Genomic DNA, 9,547 nt, shown 5'->3' with positions numbered 1-9,547 from the left:
AGGTGGCGACTCTGGCATGTGGGCATCGACAAGATCATCTCGACAGTCTCTAACCCCATCGTACTCATTGCCATTGTCCCGCTGCCGCATCACCTCACCTCTGTCTCGGTCGTGCTCATCAAAGTCGATCTGCGTGACGTAACGAGGCATATACCCATATTGCAGAAGGTGTTTAAACATGTCATCCTTTCCACGACGGTGATGCTTCAAGCAACGATTGCACGGGCAAAGTGGCTGAACCTTCTGTTTTGTACCACGCGCCAACTCCTTCACTAAATGCCAAGTCTTCCTTATCCACTCATCTGTTTTATTAGTCGCACTAACACGACCGGTGTACATCCATCCATTATCAGCCATCCTCTGATCTATTGGAAGCCAAACCACAAGCATAGCATTTATATCAAATAGGAAAATAAATGCATCATATTTTAATTTTTTTACCAGGCAAAACGAATGCATCAACCTACATCTCTACTAGGTGGGCTCCTAGCAGCCGCCGGATCCGTAGATTGAGTACGTTCTCCATGCTCTACCCCGGTCCGAGTCAAAATTTCGGCAGCACCTCCCCGCTGCTCTCCCGATACACGTCTCGCCAAAAAGACAAGAGGATGTGCATCCGGAGAACAACGGTGAGGCGCTGCCGAAATCCTGACTCGGACCGGAGCAGAGCATGGAGAACGTACCCAACTACGGATCCGCCGACTGTCCCGTAAATGCCGCAAGCGTTACGGTTGAAAATATGCCGACCACTAATGCATATTTATCCGCGTAACGCTTGAGGACGGGAAGTGACACGTAGGTTACGCAACTTGACTTAGAAAATGAATCTAGTGACATAAATAAAATGCGGAGAAGAAGTTGGAAATTTAGCTCACCCTCGGCTGTAGAGGAAGTAGTCGAACAACCGAGTGTCGATGTCGGGGACCGTCGAGAAGCGCGTCAAGATCCGGGGTGCTCACGACGAGGCGGTCACGGCATGGCCTATTACAAATCCATGTTATTAGAACAAATTCACATTTGCATTTCTATTTCCATTATTAAACATATCATTTCAATTTCAACTACACATTTCTATTTCTTTCCAAATGTCCACTATTTTATTTCTATTACTATTTCAAATCAATCCTACTTCTATTTTTTTCTACTATTTCAGCACATACATACATACATGCATATGGTTTCAATTTCTATTTACACACATACATACATATGGTTTCAATTTCTATTATGCACTATTCTACTTCTATTTCCATTTCAAATCAATTCAATTTCTATTACAACAATTAAAGCAATACAAAAATGAAAAAAAAACCTACAGTAGCTTACCATACCGGGTACTGGGAGCAGCGACGGGAGGAGGGCCGGGGCGAGGAGGAAGGCGACGGGGAGGAGGGCCGGGCGAGGAGGAGGCCGCGGCGAGGAGGAGGGCGCCGACGGGCGAGCGGAAGGTGGCGGCGGCGGGAGGAGGGCCGGGGGCCAGTGGTCGGGCGAGGCGGCGCGGGAGGAGGGCCGGCGAGAGGAGGCCGCGGCGAGGAGGAGGGCGCCGACGGCGAGCGGAAGGTGGCGGCGGCGTCGGGCAGGAGGCGGCGGCGGGAGGAGGGCCGGGGGCCGGTGGTCGGGGACGGGGACGGGAGGAGGAGCTGCGCGACGGGAGGAGGGCGGCGCGAGCGGCGGGTGGCGGCGGCGGCAGCGTCGGGCAGGCGGCGGCGACGGCGGGCAGGAGGCGGCGGCGTCGGGCAGGAGGCGGCGGCGGCGGGATTGGGGGAAAATGGGCGCGGGACTTGGCGAAAATGGGCGCGGGCTTTGGCGAGGAGGAGGCCGACCAGGGGTTTTTTTGGGCTCAGATCCCTAGCTACGCCGAGGGCCACCCATACGCCGAGGGCCACCCTCGGCTTAGCTTTTTTTTAATTTTTTTTGTTTTTTCTTTCATTGTTTCTTGTAATAACTATAATATAGTAGTATATAATATATTACGTCCAAATTACCTTTTTTAACACGTCGACATTAACTTGAGTGCGCGGTCTACCCTTTAGATCTGGCGGTCTACCCCTTTGACCGACCTCCATCGGCGGTGCCTCCATAGGAACAATGAGTAAAAATAATTATATGGCAGTATAATTGCCGTATCCCAGTTCTGTCTTTTGCAGTGATTACTAGGACACATAAAATGACGTCACGAGGCTCCGCTCGAATTTTTGGCTCCGTTTACTTTGCCAACTGTGCAAAACGGGGCCGCCGGGACATGCGGTATGGCCGTACCGGGCCCATGTATGCACCCGTCCGCCAACGCGCTAAACGGAAAATATTTAGCACATAAAATGACGCGTCGTAGACCTAAAAACATTTTTCCCTCTATTTATTGAGCGAAGGAAAGTGTCGCCCCAGTTCAAATCCGGTCAGTTTCCAGCGGATTCGGCTGGACACCGCAGGAAGCGGGAGGGATTCCCAGATGGCTACCGCGCGCATATGGCATGTGATAGGTGGTGCGTAGGAGGTATCCTACCGCTGCGCGGAGGTCCCGCGCGATACTGAAATGCGCACCATGTAGCTGCTTCACAAAAAAAAGCCCTTCCGGCACCCCGAAAATGGAAAAACCGTCGCCCGTGGTTCGGATTGGAAATCCACGACCGGGGCCTTGCTTCCCATCCTAAGGCCCACGCACGTGCCAAATATGGCCTCGTTCCGACAAACTATGTGGTGAAACGGGCCGTTTCCTACTCATTTCCCCTAAAAGCCATAGAACTCCGGACGTGATAGCCCTATTCGTGAAGGGTTTTTCAAGATAATTGCCGTATCCCAGTTCTGTCTTTTGCAGTGATTACTAGGACACATAAAATGACGTCACGAGGCTCCGCTCGAATTTTTGGCTCCGTTTACTTTGCCAACTGTGCAAAACGGGGCCGCCGGGACATGCGGTATGGCCGTACCGGGACCATGTATGCACCCGTCCGCCAACGCGCTAAACGGAAAATATTTAGCACATAAAATGATGCGTCGTAGACCTAAAAACATTTTTCCCTCCATTTATTGAGCGAAGGAAAGTGTCGCCCCAGTTCAAATCCGGTCAGTTTCCAGCGGATTCGGCTGGACACCGCAGGAAGCGGGAGGGATTCCCAGATGGCTACCGCGCGCATATGGTATGTGATAGGTGGTGCGTAGGAGGTATCCTACCGCTGCGCGGAGGTCCCGCGCGATACTGAAATGCGCACCAAGTAGCTGCTTCACAAAAAAAAGCCCTTCCGGCACCCCGAAAATGGAAAAACCGTCGCCCGTGGTTCGGATTGGAAATCCGCGACCGGGGCCTTGCTTCCCATCCTAAGGCCCACGCACGTGCCAAATATGGCCTCGTTCCGACAAACTATGTGGTGAAACGGGCCGTTTCCTACTCATTTCCCCTAAAAGCCATAGAACTCCGGACGTGATAGCCCTATTCGTGAAGGGTTTTTCAAGATAATTGCCGTATCCCAGTTCCGTCTTTTGCAGTGGTTACTAGGACACATAAAATGACGCCACGCGGCTCCGCTCGAATTTTTGGCTCCGTTTACTTTGCCAACTGTGCAAAACGGGGCCGTCGGGACATGCGGTATGGCCGTACCAGGCCCATGTATGCACCCGTCCGCCAACGCGCTAAACAGAAAACATTTAGCACATAAAATGACGCGTCCTAGACCTAAAAACATTTTTCCCTCCATTTATTGAGCGAAGGAAAGTGTCGCCCCAGTTCAAATCCGGTCAGTTTCCAGCGGATTCGGCGGGACACCGCAGGAAGCGGGAGGGATTCCCAGATGGCTACCACGCGCATATGGCATGTGATAGGTGGTGCGTAGGAGGTATCCTACCGCTGCGCGGAGGTCCCGCGCAATACTGAAATGCGCACCATGTAGCTGCTTCACAAAAAAAAGCCCTTCCGGCACCCCGAAAATGGAAAAACCGTCGCCCGTGGTTCGGATTGGAAATCCGCGACCGGGGCCTTGCTTCCCATCCTAAGGCCCACGCACATGCCAAATATGGCCTCGTTCCGGTGATCTGTATCGTGGGAAACCCTAGGGCGGGGACCCTGCAGATCTACCCCTATAGCTTTTTCCGTGCGAGGGTTTACCAATGGATTTTTTTATTTGCTTTGCTTTGTTTAGGACATATGCACATGGAAACCATAGGTTTGGAATGAAATAGGCCCCGGATGAGCCGTAGCAGGAGTTTCCACATACAGATCCTGGATTTTACCAAGTGCGGGCCAATGTATGCGGAAATCGTCAACGCCGGGTACATGCAATGTTATACAAACCTTACGTCACAATTGTACACATATGTTAGGTACAAATGCAAGTTTTCAAGCGTTTCCGACGCTCCGGTGATCTGTATCTTGGGAAACCCTAGGGCGGGGACCCTGCAGATCTACCCCTATAGCTTTCTCCGTGCGAGGGTTTACCAATGGATTTTTTTATTTGCTTTGCTTTGTTTAGGACATATGCACATGGAAACCATAGGTTTGGAATGAAATAGGCCCCGGATGAGCCGTAGCAGGAGTTTCCACATACAGATCCTGGATTTTACCAAGTGCGGGCCAATGTATGCGGAAATCGTCAACGTCGGGTACATGCAATGTTATACAAACCTTACATCACAATTGTACACATATGTTAGGTACAAATGCAAGTTTTCAAGCGATTCCGACGCTCCGGTGATCTGTATCTTGGGAAACCCTAGGGGGGACCCTGCAGATCTACCCCTATAGCTTTCTCCGTGCGAGGGTTTACCAATGGATTTTTTTATTTGCTTTGCTTTGTTTAGGACATATGCACATGGAAACCATAGGTTTGGAATGAAATAGGCCCCGGATGAGCCGTAGCAGGAGTTTCCACCGATTCAGACGCTCCAGTGGTTTGTATCTAGGGAAACCCTAGGGGGCGGGGACCCCGCAAATCTACCCCTAGGGTTAGGGTTAGGGTTAGAGTTAGGGTTAGCAATGGACTTTTTTCCTTTGTTTTAGGACATATATACATCGATAGCAGATGTTGGGCCTACTGGATCCCGTCGACCCGTCTACGAAGAGTGTCACTCGTGGGATCTACATATGCCATCTACCATTTTTTCCTTTAAAAAAGTAACTATTTTTACATAATTCATACTAGTACATAAATAAAACAAACATAATATAAAGTAAATGAGAGAGAAGAAAAAAAATATGTATGCCGAGGGTGGCCGTCGGCATAGGTGGGTGATGCCCTATGCCGAGGGTGGCCCTCGGCGCCTCGCTGACGCCGTGACCGAGCCGTCACGGCCGGAGCGGGACCGGAGCACATGCCTGTGCTACGCCGATGGCCTTGCGTACGCCGAGGGTGGCCGTCGGCGTAGCCCGCTCTACGCCGAGGGTATTCATACGCCGAGGGGCTCGGTGGGCTGCTGCCATGGATCGGACGTACGCCGACGGCCCCGACATTTGGCCGTCGGCGTACGCCACGGCCGTCGGCGTAGCGAGCCATTCCTGTAGTGTATATTCAAAGGCTAGCATTAGGTGGCAGCGTTAGATCCAGCTGATGAACAATCCCCGCAACTGCTATTCTGATAGGCTTTCTTCATCCGTCCATATGCCCAGGAGACTGGCGAAGAGGCTGGTTAGAGCCATCGACCTACGATTAAAAGGAAAACCTCAGATTCAAAGCGCAATGTGGTAAAAAGAGCAGAAACAAAAATCAGGAACTCCAAACTACAGAAGATTATCATCTGGAACAATCCAATACGAGGATAAACCTGATAGAGTCCTTCTCCCTCAGGGTTCAAAACAAATTGTGACGTGTGTGTTGTGCAATGGTATTGTTTGCTTGAGGAGCTGTCAAATATCCCACTATAAGACATGAAGAAGGTAGCTGCATCGTTTAATATGACAGTTATTTTCTAAATTATTCTTCCATGACTAATAGCTAGAAATTATACCTTCAAGAGAATACAAATGTGCCAAAAATTGAAGAGTACAAACAAATATTCACAGGAACAAATTTTAAGCAAGTTCACAAAGCAGTTCAATGAAAAACAACCAATTTCGGAAAAAAAAAAAAAAACACCTATATTACAGCCGCGTCCTATTCTAGCTATCATCATGCAACAACAACAGACAAATAAAATAGTGCTAGGAAATAGAACAACTGAGTGATGCCATCAAACCAGACCAATTGCAAAGCACTGCATGGACCTCATTATGCAAAAATAACACACTGCCGATTACCAATTTTCTTAGAAGGAAGAAAAGAACATGCAGTTAGCACAAAAAACAAGTACAGAATAATTTGGTTTGAATGCATCAGCTGCTGCTACATAGATAGCAGACCAACTGTAAAGCTCATTTGGGGATAGATCTGGCCTGACGGATCTCATGGTATCCTTAGCTAAACCATATCAAAGTTCATATATATCCCCTACAGCTATTTCTATGATGGTTTGTTTCTTGTGAGTAGGAACAATGGCCCTCTATTCCTGCATTGCAGACTCATACTCTTAATGAAAGGAAAACGTAGCATGCATATCTCATGAGCAAAGAGGTACATATGTGAGCCATGTGAACTAAGCTGTTTCCACAGATCTCCAGCCTCTGAACCAATGATCATACGCGCAGTCAGTCTTGGAGCGATCTTCTTTAGACCAATTTAATCAATGTTAGGGAACTTGTAACACCAGTACATGAGCTCTCAATGCATATGCATATTCATTCGCCTAAATGATATCACCTGGACAAGCATGCAAACTGAATATCAAAGCATGGTAACATGGGTAAAAAAAAATGAAGAGTCAACTATGTAACGAGGCCAATACCACAACACTTACTTAATCTGGAAAAGTTCATAGCTAGTTAGACAAGGTTAGTTAGGGGAGCAGTGTTTTGGAACATGGGTGCATATGCTCCCTATATTTTAAAATGCATCTTATAAACATTTTAAATTTCAAAAAAATGGAAACCAAAAATTTGCACGTACATCTTCACGTGCTACGTGCTTACAAAGTCGTTTCATAAACAACCGACTTATCATGTGACGTGTGTAAAAAAGATAAAATTATGTGCTGAAAATAATGCTTGTCGCAAGATAAACTTTCTCCTTTTTTACATAGACCACAAAAATTATTGGTTTTTCGTGAAACTTGACAAACACACTTATATTATGGATATGTACATGTAGGATTTTTTGTCTAAATTTTTTGACATTTCGAAATATAATTTTTTGCTAGAGGGAGCATACGCACCCGGGAGCCGAATTGAATTTCCAGTTAGACAACACAATACTAAGATGTATTTTCCACTGGAGCATTTCCTATAAAATTTAAAACATAACATCATTAGAAAAAAAAAATGTAAAGCCAGATTAAACTTTCGCCTGATGTGAAACGGAAACTCACTCTTTTTCAGCTGCTCGAAGACAACACAACAAGATGGTGAATGTCCATACGATTTGCTGCAGCTATCACCTGCATGCTACCCAAACCTAAGTTGGATGGTCATTTAATTGTAGGATTAGCACCTAAAACATCAGCAAGTCATAGAATGATTTGCTCAGATAAGAACAAAATACAATAATTCGGAACAAATTGTTGGATCCACCAAAAAAATGCAGAGTCCAAGAAGTAAAATAAACAAATGGTTTCATTAATATGCAGACGAAATTTCTATAGAGATAAACATGCATGTTTGAAGGAGTACGAGTACTCGTGTTTTTAATTCACCTTCACCTGGATGCAGACCTTTTCCAAACTCCATGTCAGTTCAACATGGCTTGCTGCTCAAAGCCCAAGTAGCCCGAAATCCTCCATGGTTTGCTGCTTCACTCTGCACAAGTGACTTTTTTCAGGAGAGAAAGGATAACAAAAGAAATAAGGGAGACAGAGAGATGTGGTGAAGGAGACAGGGTTGGCCCGACCCGCAGATAGTGCATGTAAAATGGGGCGAATGTGATATCACAACCGTTCCTGTTACTCATGTGTCTTGAGATTCGGTCCGGCACGGCCCCACATGAAAAGAGAATCTACATCTGTCATATGTGTAAAACTAACAGTACTGACAGAACTGTATGTACCATCTAATAAATTTGGACGGACTCTATAAATTTAGCACACTATATCGCAGGACTACATAGTCATGTCATAGAAACTTCATGCGCAAATAATAGAGGACTCTATAGATATAAGTCACGAAATAAATTTTAAAATATTAAATATTAGACTCATTTTGACGAGCTCGTCGCGAGGAAGTTAAATATGCAAACAAAATCTCATTTGCTTTTGTTCCGTGAAAATTGTGCTCGTTTTTCAATTCATAGTGTAGTTGGAGAAGGGAATCTCCTGGTATGAGTGGTCAAATGTGAGCTCCCCACTGGTGAACATTCTAATGACATGCAAAGGCTCAGATTTCACTTGCGCCCCATTTCATAAGTGACAGCGCATTTTCGGGGTTGGCCGGCTACCTATAGTCGAGCTCCCGACGAATCAATCAAGCATGGTGCTGCCGGCTCGACCTCCCTGGATGAGGTTGGTTTCCAAATATCTGGACGGAGGAGATGCTTTACGACGGGTGACCTCGGTAGGATTCAATCCGAGCTGCGAGATTACCGGGATGGGGAACTCACGAGCGCAGCAGCGCGCTCAGGTCATGGAATCGCCGCAGATCCTCGATCCAGCGCCGCCATGTCGAGGAGGGCCGCGGGGAATGGGAGAGCAGAGACGGCTCTCCTAGCCAATAAATCATCCACCTCAAGAATCTCGCCGCCCCCGTCTTGACGCTCGCCCGCCGCCTCGCCATGGCCTCGCGTACCACCTCCTCGCCTCGCCCGTCGCTGCCCTGGCCACGGAGGAGGAGGAGGATGGTGTGGGTATGACGACGTAAAGGACACCATGGTGGTGGAAGAGGCGAGGGAGAGGAAGCGGTGCAGGCGTGCAACAGTGCAGCGGTGGCGGGGAGGTCCGGGAGACGAGCAGAACGGACGAGAGGAAAAATATCAGGATGGGAGAGGAAGATGAAGGCGTGTATTGGGAGGATTGAGATCAAGTGCCTTGACAAAGGCAAGGCACCAATGAACAGTATGGTGCCTTGTCCCCATTTTCTAAACGTTGGATCAAGAATAGATGGTCAGATGAACAGGACCAGTCTGCTGTTACACCATGCATCTACAGTACATCGCTACAGGTGGGCACGTTGAGGAAAGGGCCCAACATCAGTCAGAGAATTAAAGATAAAGAAAGTGCCCTGCGACTCATTTTCTTCGACTATATTAAGCGCATCATGTGTCCCGGTTTTCTGACGGGAAAGAAACCATGCTCTGCCAACATACACAAAAATCCGCACCAGAAATAGACCATGATATTAACGCCAAAAAAAAAATAGACCATGACATGGAGGGCCACCTTCAGCTAGCGCCTATGGGCAGTGTGCCGGGTACATTAGAATCTAGAATCGGTGGCTCAGCTCCAACAAACGCATGCGTAGCGACGAGCCAAATCTTAAGGAAAACAAATCGAGAGAAGGCGCTATCGTGGAGCGTCCTGGCATAGGGCAAAGGGGGTTGCA

General features: G+C 47.8%; 1 long non-coding RNA gene across 2 annotated transcripts; it reads right to left on the bottom strand.

Annotated features, from left to right (window-relative positions):
• Positions 1 to 6,194: 6,194 nt before the first annotated feature.
• Positions 6,195 to 9,011, bottom strand: LOC127299896 (uncharacterized). Of its 2 annotated transcripts, none has more exons than XR_011744999.1 (4): positions 8,448 to 9,011; positions 7,711 to 7,825; positions 7,387 to 7,508; positions 6,195 to 6,722 (listed from the first exon to the last, which is right to left on the bottom strand). It is a non-coding gene; the product is annotated as an uncharacterized lncRNA (long non-coding RNA). The 2 variants fall into 2 exon arrangements; XR_011744998.1 differs by lacking the exon at positions 6,195 to 6,722 and adding an exon at positions 7,244 to 7,301.
• Between the last annotated feature and the right edge of the window lie 536 nt (positions 9,012 to 9,547).

Source organism: Lolium perenne, chromosome 5 (genome assembly GCF_019359855.2).
Source record: "Lolium perenne isolate Kyuss_39 chromosome 5, Kyuss_2.0, whole genome shotgun sequence".
Taxonomy (NCBI): domain Eukaryota; kingdom Viridiplantae; phylum Streptophyta; class Magnoliopsida; order Poales; family Poaceae; genus Lolium; species Lolium perenne.
The sequence above is the reverse complement of the archived record's forward strand: the minus strand, read 5'-3'. Positions and strand labels throughout refer to the sequence as shown.